The sequence below is a fragment of the Columba livia genome, chromosome 11 (assembly GCF_036013475.1).
Source record: "Columba livia isolate bColLiv1 breed racing homer chromosome 11, bColLiv1.pat.W.v2, whole genome shotgun sequence".
Classification (NCBI taxonomy): domain Eukaryota; kingdom Metazoa; phylum Chordata; class Aves; order Columbiformes; family Columbidae; genus Columba; species Columba livia.
In genome coordinates this window covers 7,286,515-7,300,014 of record NC_088612.1, presented here as the reverse complement: position 1 = coordinate 7,300,014, position 13,500 = coordinate 7,286,515, and the positions used below count along the sequence as shown (strand labels likewise).

Here is a 13,500-nt window from a genome sequence, read left to right as displayed (position 1 = left end):
ACTCAGGAGAATTTTGCCAAGATGTGGCTAGAAAGCAAGTTGTCAGTATCACCATATAACAGGGTTCACAGGGCTGCACGGGTTGGCCAAGACTGAAATGCCAGTGGATTTGGTGACATTTTGCTAAGTTTTGGTTGTCAGAGTTGGAGGAGGCAACAGGCGTGTTGATGACAAGCCTGAAACTAAAAGTGCAGCTTTGAAAACAGAAGAAGGGAGAGCTGGTTGGAAATTTTATACATTTGAGCATTTATCACAGCCATGGTTGGTAGCTGGCAAGCTGTCAGCAATATACAGAAGCACACAGTGGATTATTTTCAACCAGCTTATTTTTGCAGCCAGAAGAGGACAAGCTTGACAATTAGTAGCAATCATGTTCAGAACAGATACCAGCAAATTAACTCTGATTTTACTTTTTTTTTTTCCTCCTTGCCATGCAGTGCATCCTAAGGTCTGTAGATACAAGCAGACAACAAAGTGGATGCTGAAGGGAAAAACACAAGGTCACATTTACAATGCAGTCAGGACAACTGTAGGAAAGGGAAGATGAAGTATTATTGCAAGCTAACTACAGCAGTGAAATTGTGTGAGCCATAGCAATGCTGCTGATAACAAAACATTTATTTAGAAACTATGAGAACAGGGATGTCACCTTTTTTCATAGCGGATTTTTGGCTTCTCAGCCTTTCATTTTACATTTAAAAGTTGGGTGGTTACTTCACAGCCAGACTGAATCAGAGTTATTCTAGCTAATCTGTAGCTATGTGTTAAGAGTTCCATAGAAAAACAATTCCTTTAATTTCAAAGTGGGATGAAGGGAGTTGTTGGAGGGGAATGAGACAGAGGAGGAGCTGGAATTTGTTCCTCACCATCGGACTTGGTGATCTTTGTGGGTCCCTTCCAACGTGGGGCATTCTATGATTCTATAAGTGCTTCACAAGCTTTAAAGCCAGACATAACCACAGCTGTGCAACATGACAAAAGCAAGCTTTGTTTTACTGACCTCAAAGGCTGATCAGCTCATGCTAGTTAATTAGTTCGGCATCACAGCTTCCCAGCTCTCAAAGTCTACCTGTCCCAAATTCCTCGCTATCTAACATCAGAGCCCAAAATGTTTAAGGCCTTCAAATGGATGGTGCTAGAAAGAACTGCAACGTCCATTAACATAATGTACTCCTAACACCCCAGGAGGGAGGCAAGTCGTGAAACAAAAAAAGACAACTCAATGAGACTGCAGTCCAGAGAATACCTTTCACTCTAGATTATCAAATAAGGCACTGTTCTTTGACTTTATTTTCAGCTGACAGGCTTCCAGACCTCTGGTCATTTCCCCAGCAAGGACTTTGGACCACTGCAAGTAAAAATCTCTTTACAATAGGCTTCAAGCTTAGTTAAACCACTATTCCTTATCACAAATATCCATTCGTGGCACTGTCGGGGTGTTGGGGGGGAGGGGAGAAAAGAAAGAAAGAAAAAAAAAAAAGCACGATGAATCTTCTTGTGACCTTTAGTGTAAACTTCCCACAGCAAGAAGAATGCTCGAGCTCCCTTGGCCAACATGTGCACACTCAGCTGGCACAGGAACCGGCTTGAGACACTACCCTTTAGGTTGCTTCATCTATCAAGATAGGAGGCTGTCAGGTTCCTGCTTGACATGCACTGGCCCAGGAAAGGGGAGTGGTGGCAGTTTCCCTGAATGACATGCAGCTGCGTATTTTGGCAGGAGGAAAAAAAATTTAAAAAAATTCTACACAGCAAAAATGCCCCAATGGAGAATTGAAAATACTCACTGAACAGAAGCACTCTGAAGACCAGAGATCATTTTTCTAACCCAAGGGGAAGCACACCCTTGAGAGCAGTTGGGCAGGTAAGGGGTAACTGGAAGAGCATAATGAGAATGGCAAAGCCACTGTATATTGCATTAAAATTTCAACCCATTAACACCTCATATCCCCATTTCACTCTTGTTCTGTCTCTCCCAAAGGACCTGAATTCCACCATGAACTGTAACAAAGAAGGGGGAGTATCAGTGAAAGACACACCTGGGTAAAAATGTCTTTCCCCTCCTTGCTCCTTTTTGTATTTGTATAGAAAATGAAAGACTACTTCTCCTATTTACTCAGTGAGTGAAGGCAGTAATCCTTCCCACAGCAAAAGTATCACCTGGAGCATCTCACACTACCATCTCACAAAAGCTGCATCAAACTTGGGAGGGATTAATGGTTATCCTTTTTAATTTACATTTACAATATGAATCCAGAACTCCCTGGCTTATGCTTTGTACTCAAAAGGCTAAATAATTTCCTTTATTAAGATGTTTGGGGTGTGAAGAAAATAAATGGGTGCAATAAAAAAAAAAAAAAAATCAGCTCGCTCTTTGCTGGTTAATGCATGTTTTCTTGCTCATTGCCTCATTCAAACTCCATCACCACAAAGCCTTTGAAGAGCAGAGAGGCAAACTTAAAAATGACAGTGGAGAGAGAAAGCAGGAAGAGACAGAAAGGAAGGAAAGATGAATTTTCAGATGAGATCTGAAAACAGATGGGGAGTGACTGAGGCATAGAGATTCATTGTTGCAGAAATAGCTCTGAAGAGATTATTAAAAGCAGCCCATCTTATTCTGTCACACTGATCCGCAGAAGCCTTTCCTGGAAAATCCAGCATCTTTCTCTCCCATCGCCAGCTCACAGCTTTCTACAATCAGTTCCACAAGTAACCACATCCTTTCCCCTGAGATTTTCTCTTTCCTTTTGCCCCTGCCTGGTTCTGGACATGGCTGTGAGGGTGTGCTCAACCTGCCCTACTCTCCCTCTTTACTGCCTGATGGTAAAAACAGTAGTTGTCCCAAGGCTTCTCCACTTTATTTTGACACACTGGCTGGTAATCTAACAAGGTAAGCACATAGCGAAGCTTTTCTCCATGCTTACATACACTGTTGGAATATAAGAACATAGACATCAACTTTTAATCCTCTGCATAACTGAGCACGATAGATTTGACTCCTACAGCATACTAACACAACAGACACAACACTGCTTTACTAAGCATGACTTACCCCGATTTGACTGCTGAATCATGCCTTGGCTGCATGGAGGTCAAGACACATATTTTGCATACATGTCCATCCTTGCTAAAGCCAAACCTAGTTTCTACTTAACTGAAAGTAGGGTTTTGATGACTTGCATAAAAAAAAACCCACAGGGCTCCTTCTTTAGGTCTGAGCAAACTCTGCAGGTAAGACTTGAAAAATGTAGTCATCAGCAAGACCACATTGACACTTCAGAGACAGACATTCACCTTGCTTCATTAATTCCTAAGATATAAGCTTTGCTCAGATTCTTGATCAACTGCTCCATCAACCTCATTCTGTCAACCAAGACCTTGACACTCCTAAAAAGGAATAAATTATGGTCTAGGAAAAGACTTTGCTCTCATTATGCCTTGCGACATCCTGAGAGGGGAACACAAGCTGTGCTCACAGGTTGCTGAACTTATCACTCCCTGTGCCCTATGTTGTGCTTCACCACTGGAGCACAGGTATAAATTATACTTAGTGGAACAAGACCATGTATGAGAATCACAATTATTAATGGGGATTTTAAAGTGACTTTCACTAGCTATAGATGTAATGCCCAGGCTTATTTCAGCCTTTCCAATGGAGAGCTACCTTTCTGAAAAGATTTAAAGCCTTTCAGATAAGATTTTCTTTTAACACAAAGGAGCAGAGGAGACATTCTTCCTCTTTCTTCCCCCAGCCACACTGATTGTGATATATGGCAGCTGGTGAAAAGCAATTTCTAAGAGTATTAAGTATGTTTTTGCTCAGGTCCTCACTTGAGCAAAGCTGAATTGCCTGCCATGTGGCAATTGATTTGCCAGGTTCCAACTTAAACAGCAGATTGCCAGTTACCCAGGCATTTCATATGCCTTGTATGGTCACTTATGTCAAAAACAAAGTCCTTTTTGGGTGCTCAAGAATACACTTAAGAGGTAACTGGAAAGCCTCAACAGCCTCAGGGCATCTTTGCTTGCCACATCTGAACATTGCCTTAGGTATTTACTTAGTATAATTTCATAACAATTTCAGGAATGCTCTAAGAGTTTGAGTTTTAAAGCTCTCAGAGGAATTTTATCTTTCCAATTGGACAGCAAGTTCCATCAAAAGATCTAGAGCTCAAGGTTTCATATCATGGTTGGTGCCCTACAACAGCCCTGGCACATCACTATGTACTACTAACTCATAGAGAAACAAAGGTACAATGCGTACCAGCTCTGGATATTGCCCCCTAAAATAAGGGGCTTAAATCCTGCCAAGGGATTTGGATATGCCAGGAGTGGCCTATGGGATCACAAAGGAATTGCCTCAGAGGCAGAAATACCATCCATATTTCTAGCCTCTGTCCAAGGCACTGACCTCTCCCTTCACTGGATATGTGACAGAAGGGATAAACACAGCCACTGACATGTCCAAACTAACCCCTCAGATAAGCAAGCCTAGGATAGGACCCTTTCAAGACACCTCAGGAGACATCTCTGGAGACAACACATTGAGAAAGAAGTTTCAGCACTAGAATATGAGTTAGCTCAATTTTTTTCTAGAGCTGCATTAGTCTGGGCCAGAATCTACCTGGACAATCAAGCTATGGTACCTGCTGCTCACCAGCAAACTTCATGACCAACAGCCGAATATATGGTGCCAGTGAAGAAGGAGCTGTGATGGATGGATTCTCTTGTTTGAAAATACACCATAAGAGTGCTATTGGTTGTTCATTGTACCATTTAGCTGCAAGTGCACTCCCGCATCTTGTGACCATCTCTGTCTCATGCCATTCACAGCTTTCATAGTGTTACTGCTGTCTGACCTTCATCGGGCCTTTTCCCAGAGCCTGTTGTAGCACAGAACCTCGACATTCAAATCATCAGTCTATTTTTTGATAGATTTCCTCTTCCAGTCCCTTGGCTTAATATCACCTTATATTCCTCCAGGTCTAGATAAGGTCTCTCCCTTATCAAGACCATTCTCAAGTAGGAAGTTAAGAAACAAACAACCCTTAACTTGCAGCATCTCCCCGAAGATTCCCGTTTCCAGAGACATTTCTGTGAGCACATGGAAAGGTTTTTTTAGCTTTCCCCATCGCTGCTGCTGTCAGAGAGAAGAAAGTTCCTGCAGAGAGAAGATAAATCATTTGATATATAAGTGGAAGGAGAGATGCAGAGGGCAGTTCTCAAGCCCAGTGCCAGTTCTGGGAAGGGAGACACAAAAAAAAAGGCTCACAGCTCACAGCCACCTCCCTGCCCTGGGAAATCCAGTAGCCATCCCAAAGCTACAGGGTATAACAACATTTCATTATCACACAAGGGGGCCCAAAGAGACATCAGCATCAGCCTTTTCATCAGGACTTTCTTTAGTATATAACAGGCAAAAAGAAAGTTATCTCCATTCACAATAGTGAATATTTGCCAGGCTTGGCTGCAAAAAAGTCATCCCAGCTGTTACACATCAGCCCAGAGGAAAACAACAATTGATAAGCAGTTATCAAGTCTTTCACTGATGTCTCAGCAGTCTCTGCTCATGTTCTGATCCTGCAGGGTTTGTAACCACACGCACAGATTTAACCAGAAGAACAAAAATCTGCCCCTGTCTATGGGATTATTCAGATGCCAACGTGATGCCCTGGAGAGGCTGAGGCAATATTCATGCAGCAGTGATTGAGAGAAAGAAGAGGCAGAAGTAAGGAATAAGATGAAGAAGGGAAGAGCTAGGAATAATCTGCAAACTTCTATTAATCACATTGAAAAGCAGCATGTCTCTCCCCTAAAAGCATCAAGGATGTTGCTTTCTAATGCTTCTGTTTTGTCACAACTCTTAAGACTTCAGTACAGATATCTGCACATAGGAATTGATGCCTCTTGCTAGAAAGACAGAACAAAAAAATGGAAACGAGGACTCAATATATCAGTAAAGAGGAGATTCAAGTTAATTAGAATTGTTATTTTTTTCTTACATTCCCTCAGTAAATGTGATAGGCCTTATACGAATGATCCATCCACCCAAAAGCTTTTTGAAGCAATGTTTGTACAACCAGCAGCTTGATAAATTTACCAGGGGGTTTGGGGTTTTCAGGTTAAGTGCAGTCCTTAAAAAAGAAATTTCCCTCCCCCTGAGAAATTAACTCTTATGGAAATTGTTGAATCCTTCACTATTTTTCTAAAGGCAATCACTGCTGCAAGTGCCAGCAGTGGATTATAAGAACAGCCATAAAAATAACCAGAAAAAAAAATCACCTTAAAATTGTGTCTGTCTACCAGAAATCCTGCTATCTGGCACCACTCAGCCAAAATCATCTTTTACCTCAAGAATTACTCTGGTTTTGTACAGTTTCACAGGCACAAAGCATTTGCATATAGATATGAAGCAGTATTTTCCCTGGCATTTTTGATCTTATTTTATTATGGACCCTGACAAGCCTGAAAAATAAAGGTCACACATTGCTCCAGATGCAACAAGCTATGCAGAAGTCACCAAAAATCCTATAGAGTTCTTCCTTTACCAGAACGGCAATGGTTTTTCTGCCATGAGCCTGCAGTTTTTTGAAGAAACTCTCCAAAGACAAGGACTAAGCCAGAACTTGAACTAATACCTCTAGGAGCATGAGGTCTGTGGACCAACATAGCCCTTCACACACCTTCAGCAGAACCAGACGAATACCACTTTGGTTGCTGTCTGAGGACCCTTCACAACTGACACATCATTAGGAGAACTCTCTGCAGCGCAGTTTTCATCAAACCCAAAAGATTCAGATTTCTACTTTTTTTTTTTTCTTCCAGTATAACATTTTAAATCTCTCCTTAAGTTCTGGAAATACATGAACAAGGGGGCAAGTTAACCATCACTTCAGCATCTTTTTACTTATTCTCAGAGAACAACAGTCTGTCTTCCAACAAAATAAACCGATGAATGCTTGTCTATCATGGTGGCCAAACGAAAAAGCCACCAGGATGAAAAAATCATTAAAGCGATCTTCAGCTTTGCTGTGGGCAAGGCCTTTCATACAGCTTGCTGTAGACAATGCTATTCCAGGAATCTTATTTTATGTCACTAACCACTCCAAACACATGCATGGACAACACATGTTGAATAAAACCATCCATATGGCATATCTTATACTCAAATGAAGATGGCTCTGCAGATAAGTGCACCGAAGGAGACAAACTGGTTGCTGGGCAGGTCCATTGCTGACCTCTGATGGTCAGAGCCAGACTTACATGGCCAGGGACAGCCTCCAGGACAAGGTGGACCCTTGTAATTGTTACTCCGGTGGTTAAGAACAAGCAGCTCCTGAGATGTTTGTCTCAGTTCACCTAGTCAGCAGTGGTAAGTTTGGGGTTACAAAGCCAGATTGGAGAAAAACATTGCTTTAACCCAGCTGTCTCATCTTTGCAAACATCAGTTGGAACAAAATCTTGGATCACAGGGGCAGGAGGAGGTCGTAAGTCAGTAGAAAGACCATCCTTGAAAATGGAACTGAGAGTCCCACTCAGTGCTCAGACCTCACCTAACCGTAGTGAATACGTTCACAAGACATCAGTGCCAAGTTATAGCACATGGGGGACCTTAGTGTCCAATTTTTCTGCCTGCTCAGCTACATTAAGTTCAAGGGTGACAGTATTGAAGCTACTGAAACCTCTTGTTCCAGCAGCCACAATTGTGTCAGGAACTCCACTCCAGGTATGAACACTCAAACTGGGTTCCACCATGACTGATAATTAGACATGGCTATAATCAATGTTTCCTCACTGCAGAGTGACACATTAGAAATCTTTAAATAGGAAATATGTTGCATGGGGTAGGCACTGGAGAAGGGGTGAGGCATTTCAGAACAACTACTCCTTCCCCACCCCACCCGTCCCCCCTCCCCAAAAGTCATGGGAGCTAAAATAACATTTCTTTCAGCAAATGTCAAAAGGAGGAACTTTCATGACTCATCAGCTGTTGTTTTAGCCTGCAAGGGACTATAAATTACGCTAATTAGAACACGGTATTTTTCTTGCAGTTATACAAAACACTGTCTCTTCCTGTGACATCTAAGAGCAGAGCCATCGAGCAGGAGCGTGCTCTGTACATGTTTTAACTAGAATCCACAATTCACTTGCATGAAAATCCTCCAAGCAGCAAATTGGCAAGAGCTGGCAGAGCGCATCAAGCAAGCTGTGCTGAATTAGGAGAGGAGGGAGAGTAAATTAGTGGCAAATCAAACCTGTCCAACCAGAAAGGGAGCCATTCCTTACTGTCAGGGACTACAGCACCAGTATCACTTTCACTCTGAGCAGAAAGAAGGTAATTTATGAGGTCTTCAGTCACTCACACCACCAGTCCATGGAGATAATAAGTTCAGCATTTCTGACTCTGTGTTTTCCATGGGCAGCTTATTTGCATTTAGCCACGTACACACATGGACAATCCCAGACAAGCCAAACTGAAAAGCCTGGCTATAAGCTGTCACTTCAGTTTTCAAGCCTGAATTATTCCAGCAAAGTAAAAGCAGAGATTTATTCAGAGCCCAACATCCTAAATCTGGCAATTACAACAGGCTCCTGCAGAGCCATTGCCCTGACTCACCTTCCAGCAAGACTCCTTCAGAGACAGATAGAAAAAAGGGGTTTTTCTGCCGCACTCCCAGAGCGTGGCATCAGATTATGCAGCCCTGGTCTATACATCCCTCAAGGTGAGCATGTATGTGAACAATGTGCCTATAGAATAACAGGACTGATGAGGAGAGAGCTGCCCAAAAGCAGAGCAGTTTCTTGTGGTGCCCCATTCAACACAACAGAGTTTGAGGGCTTTGGCTCATTTCCCCTTTCCAAGAAGGGAGAAAATCACCCGACCCGTGAAGGCTGACAGGATTCTGTTGCCCACCAGCTGGTTATGGCACAGTTAAGTCCAGGGCTATGAGGCAGGCTGGAGGTGGATCTGAAGCAAGGAGAGAGACCACTATCCCTGGCCAACAAGTTATGAGCTAGATCTAATCACACGTTTTTTTTCCTCAAAAAGCTGTGCTTCTCTCCTGAAGAGAGAATGACCTTCCTCAAAGCAGAACTCCCTGGTGCTTCACAACATTTTAAAGAGTTTATTAAGTTCGACACAAGTTATTTTTTTGGTTTCTTTCACAAAAATTTCATGTGTTGCTCTCCTGAAGCAATAAAATATCTACATTTTATATCACCACCAGGCTTCTCAACAGTGTGGAAAAAAATGATTATTTTTTTTTAAGATAAAAGAATACCATCTTGTTTGCAAAGCCACCACACAACCCAGAGCCCAAGCAGGACTCTGTCCCTCTCCAGAAACTCCCAGCATAAACACTACAGCAACATTGTCCGCTTGTGCTTTGCGTGGGGATCGCAATCCAGGGGTTGGAAGGGAACAGTGAGGGACAGAGTCCTTAGATTAAGGCTGAACTAAGAAATAAAAGCCTTTGGCACCAGCAAAACCCAAAGGAGCATTTCCCCAGCTGTTTGGAGCAGGAGCCTGCAGGGGTCCCTCTTACTACTCCTTGCAAAGCCACCACCACCGCAGCCAAAAAGCAGCTGGAGAGCAAATGCTTCAGGGCAGCTGTTACAACACCCCCCCGCCTCCCAGCCCGGGTGAGGGGCACAGAGATGGACCCAGCTGCCTGCAGATGCCTCCCCTGGGACAGGGCCCCACAAGCGCTGGCTCCCCGCCCCACCACCCGCAGGGATGTGCCGAGCTCCCCACCTGCAAACCACCTCCGCAAGGGAAGGAACGGCCACGTTTCCTTCACCCTTTTCTGCTGAAGTTAGCAGCTCCAAGAGTTCAGCAAGGATCTGGCGGACATCTGGCCACTTGGATTTCCAGACAATGACTCATACACACATCCTGGGACAGCAGAACCTGCGGCATTGAGAGGGGATATTACCAAAGGTCCCACTTTCTCTTGATTGAGCAAGCTTTAATTGGCACCTGAGCCTCCTTTAGACCAGACAAGCAAGGAGCTAGTTCGGGTATTACATTTGCTCTCCAAAAACAGCCCCTCTAGCAAGGCAGCAATGCACCAGGTAAGGGGAACCAGACGGGCGTCTGCAGGGGGATGTGAATATGCAGCTCCACAGTCCAGGGCATCACCAAGGGAGCAACATTTTGAATTAGAAAACTAATTCCTTAAACAGAAGGAAAGATTCAGAAAGTTTGTTTCTGCTGTTTGCCATGAACCACAGCCCAGGTCCAACACGTGCAAATCTCCCAAGCAAAAGAAGTCACCAGCATCCTGGCCCAGGTTAGCAGAGAGCACGTTCTTGCCCTTCACACTTCACTAACACAGCACAGTTGTCCGCAAGCTATCAAAGTTTGAAGAGTCCTAATCTAAAATAACACCTCTCAGACAGAGGATTGTGAAAGACAAATAGGACACTGCTAGGTGCTGGAAATATCATTCATTTAAGTACAGAAAATGCTGCTATTCTGCTGCTGGCCAAGATCTACATCATCTTTGTGAAGCATATGCAAATATAAGTGGACCCAATGTTTTCTCACTAGGGTTTTTTAATTCTCAATTTCACAGTAAACAGAATCAAAAAGAGAGAAGAAAAATCTTTAGCTTCTCTTAAAGTATTGTCACCCCAAAGAGACAGAAATATGCTGCTCTGGAAGGTGTCAATGTATTATCCATGCTATAACAGGACAAAGCAGCTGGAGGTACAGCAAGGTAAAACTACTTAAACCCCGTGTTATATTTATTCTGTCTGCAGAGCTGTTGCATCTCAGAGATTTTCAGCAATTGCCAGCAGTACCTCTCTGCTCCCATGGGCCTTGCCCTAAAAGGAAGGAGCCCCTACACCCTCTTGCTGTCCCTCAATCCCTTCCTGCTCTGGCAGGGGAACACAGGTTTCCTCTGGGTGGTGCTTGCTCAGTAAAACAGACAGCATATGGCATCCCACGATCAGCCATATGATCTCATCTTGTCTGACTGCTATTTTTACAGCTTGTTATTAATAAGCATAAACTAGGCATTTGAGGTGCTGTCGCATTGGATATTCACACGCTCACAGCCCAGATGGTGCTTTATCAGGATTACAGATTGCCGTGCAGAGGAGAACCGTACATGGCTGTGTACAGGCTCTACTCCTTATTCCCAGCTATGAGTAGGACATAGGTGAGGTGAGAAAAGAGCAACAGGTCTGTCCTCAACTCAAAGAAAATTACTTATTAGGAAAACCATAGCACTAGTCCTACCTTGGTGAACTGATGGAGGATGAACAATGACCTGCAGCTCCCACCAGACTCAGCAAAGCAAAGAAAGCTCTCCTGAGGGCTTGGTGGGTATTTGTACTGTCTGAGCAGAGGCATCAGCTTAACAGCTGAGCCCCATAACTTTCATTATTTCCACCCATACAGCAAGCTATCACTTTCCTATCACATTAACAGAAAGGAGCTAAATTTTGGACACCTGAGGATAAGCTCGTCTGTGACTTTGCTCTTATTCTCATCAAACCTACCCAAAGTCCTCACTGTCTTCAAGTCCTCACCAGTAGTAAACTCTGAAGCAGGGCTTAGGTGGTAAGTAGTGCAAACCTGAGGCTTCACAATGCAGGCAGGGGAGAAGTTTACTCCTGAGATCCAGAAGCAGGTCTGACCCAGGGTTTCATATGCTAAATAAATGTTATAAAGTATATGAAGACATCAGGGACTTGCTCAACAGTGGCTGCGTCCATGCCACTAGCCAGGGTCTAGTCTAGAAGGGTTCACTCAGTCTAAGAGAGAATCAAGGTCAGATTATTAAATGAGTTCAAAGTCCACATTTCAGCCATCAAGTTCTTTAGCTTGGATGGACTTCAAAGTCCCTGGAGGCACTGCAGCCCTACCTTGACTAGTTTTCTCATTACACGTCTTCTTGCAGAGACTTTTCCAACAGAGGCTGCAACAAGTTTCCTTTGACCAGGGAACAAAACTGGTCACCTTCCTGACCCTGTGACCCACTGTCATTACAGAGGTCAGCCCTGCTCACATCACGTATTCAACTATTTTCATCTACAGATATGGAGAACAGAATCTCTTTGAAGTTAGCGATACCGAGAGGAAGAAGGAAAGGGGAAAAATGCCCTCCCAACACACGAGACAGCACACATATGAAGGTGGCAGCAGCCTGACAGATGTGAAGGGTACACACACACACACCAAGGCACTGGACTGGTTTCCACACAGATAAACAAACCCCTCCAGTCCCTCAGCCTGCAGACCAACCCCTGGCTGCAGAAATGTCTGCTCATGTGCTTCATATGACCTTGGCAGAAATATGAAGCTAGGGACAGAATCATGAGGAAGGAACTGAAACGTTACTCACAGATGACAACCAGAAATCAGTGTCCTAGAGGTAGGAAAGTATCCCTCTGACCTGACTGCAAAAGGATGGGGAAAGAAAAAGTGCAGAAATGGGTCAGAGAAGGCAAAGTGTAAGAATAAGGCAACAGGAGGAAGAAGAGGAAGAAGGTTTTAAGGTTATATATAATGAGGAACAAGGCTGGCTGAGGAAAGTGGTGGGAATCAGCTGTTCCAAGCAGCCCAAAAATACTGTCCAGATGTTCACGGCCATGGGGCCAGAGGCCAAGGCTGGTGCCTGGCTGAGGGAGGATGGGCAGATGTGGCAGGAGAGGGAGAGGAGGGGCAGAGGGACAAGAGCTTCACAGACCTCATAAAACAGCCCAGGTTCTGTCTGCTCGCAGGGGCTCAGCCCCACACATCGATGCCCAGGGTTATTCCTGCAAAGCCAAGCACCCAAGTGTGATGTAGATGGGTGAACCCCCAGCTCCTGGAAGGCAAAAACGTATGGCACAGCAGCCAAGAGCAGATGTGTGTGTTGAAACCTTGTTGGAGCTCCTGTGTGGGCAGTGAATGAAGCAGTTCCTCCTTCCACCGCCTGCACTGGAAGCTGCAGTGGAGGCTGGAAAGGCCTCTTGTCTTTAACACCTCTTGCTGACCTTTACACAGGGCCGTGTGTGCTGCTGATTTATTTTACCACACCAGGGACACCTCTGTAGCAATACGTTAAAAACCAGCAGCTTTCTGCTGCATGCAAGATACTCTGCAATTTGCTCTGAAAGCAAGGCAAGTTTGAGAGGGGGCCTGTGTTTGTTTGGCTTGGGTTTTAAAAAGGTGGTGGTTTTTTTTAAATGGGCTCGGAATTGCCTCTTTGACAGATTTGGCTGATGATCCCCAACTCCCACTGGCTTCCAGAGGGGTAGAAGGACTCTGGTGCCTTGCAGCACAGAGCTGTGCAGCTGCTCAGCCCCAAATTTGAAGGATTTATGTCCCTTGCCCATTTCCTCTGGTCAGTTGGGTGCCTATTTAATCATTTTCCAGCCCTGAGAGCTGAATCCTCCTGAAGTGATAGTTTCGTCTCCAGTACATCCTTCTTCTGTCTCCTCTGCGCCATGGGGAGGTTTGGGCTGGTTTCTTGGGGCAGCCGTGCATTATCCATCCCCATCCTG

At 44.3% G+C, this 13,500-nt stretch overlaps 1 long non-coding RNA gene across 2 annotated transcripts in view; it reads right to left on the bottom strand.

The window, feature by feature from the left end:
* LOC110359916 (uncharacterized) overlaps positions 1-12,592 on the bottom strand; it is a 73,226-nt gene extending 60,634 nt beyond the window's left edge. For both annotated transcript variants that reach the window (XR_002415448.2, XR_010475354.1), the window contains exons 1-2: positions 11,249-12,592; positions 9,755-9,910 (exon numbers count right to left, since the gene is read on the bottom strand). This is a non-coding gene — a long non-coding RNA (uncharacterized LOC110359916). The remainder of the gene's footprint in view (positions 1-9,754; positions 9,911-11,248) is intronic.
* Between the last annotated feature and the right edge of the window lie 908 nt (positions 12,593-13,500).